The 776-nt window shown below is 52.4% G+C and overlaps 1 protein-coding gene across 1 annotated transcript in view; it reads right to left on the minus strand.

The window, feature by feature from the left end:
* The window catches only part of LOC107041129 (protein O-mannosyl-transferase TMTC2), a 253,634-nt gene that overhangs the window by 17,662 nt on the left and 235,196 nt on the right, over nucleotides 1–776 (minus strand). The window lies entirely within an intron of this gene.

Consider the following 776-nt stretch of genomic DNA (forward strand, 5'->3'; position numbering starts at 1 on the left):
GGGGGGGGGGGGGGGGGGGTCAATGGAGGGTATGGTCAAGGAGAGATCTTGGGGGTTTCTTGGGGATAAGTTCCCAGTGCATCTCAGGATTTTTCTAGAGGGGGTGGGGGTCAGTGGTGTGTATGGTCAAGGGGAGATATCGAGGTTTTTCGGGGGTCACTCTCCAAGGCAGCTCTCCGGGTCATTTTAGGGGCTGGCGAGTCAATGTAGGGAATGATCGTGGGGAGATCTCGGGGGGTTTTTGGAGGGTATCTTTTCGCATGAGCTCTCAGGGTCTTTCCAGGGGGGGGGGTCGTTGGGGATAGAATAGAATAGAATAGAAAATGTGCGGCTGGTCACTTAAAGCGCCCAGAGTCACCTAAATCATACGATCTTTTGTAACTTCCGCCTTAGTTTCGGTCAGTCACACAGCCCCAGCCCTGTGTTTCTCACTAGGCTAATAAGGCTGGTGACAGCCGCTTGTTGTAAGTCCTCTGGTTCCAGGAAAGCCTGGCCCCAGATTTTATTGCGACGGAGTGCTAATAGGGGGCATTCACATAAAATGTGGATGACGCCCTCCTTATCGCCTCCGCACAGTCTGCAGTCTTCTTGTTCTGCAAGTTTCATCTTGAACAGATGAGCTCTGAGAGCTGTATGACCCGTAAGGAGCCCTACTGCTACCCTCAGATCCCCTCTGTGCAACTCCAGAAGCTTTCTGGTCCTAACTCTTAGTTGCCCTCTCATAAGCAGTTTCGCTTGTCTGCAGGTCGCAACTTTCTCCCAACGCCTGACATGAT

This window comes from Diachasma alloeum, unplaced genomic scaffold (genome assembly GCF_001412515.2).
Source record: "Diachasma alloeum isolate Michigan unplaced genomic scaffold, Dall2.0 Dall_scaffold_00355, whole genome shotgun sequence".
Lineage (NCBI taxonomy): Eukaryota > Metazoa > Arthropoda > Insecta > Hymenoptera > Braconidae > Diachasma > Diachasma alloeum.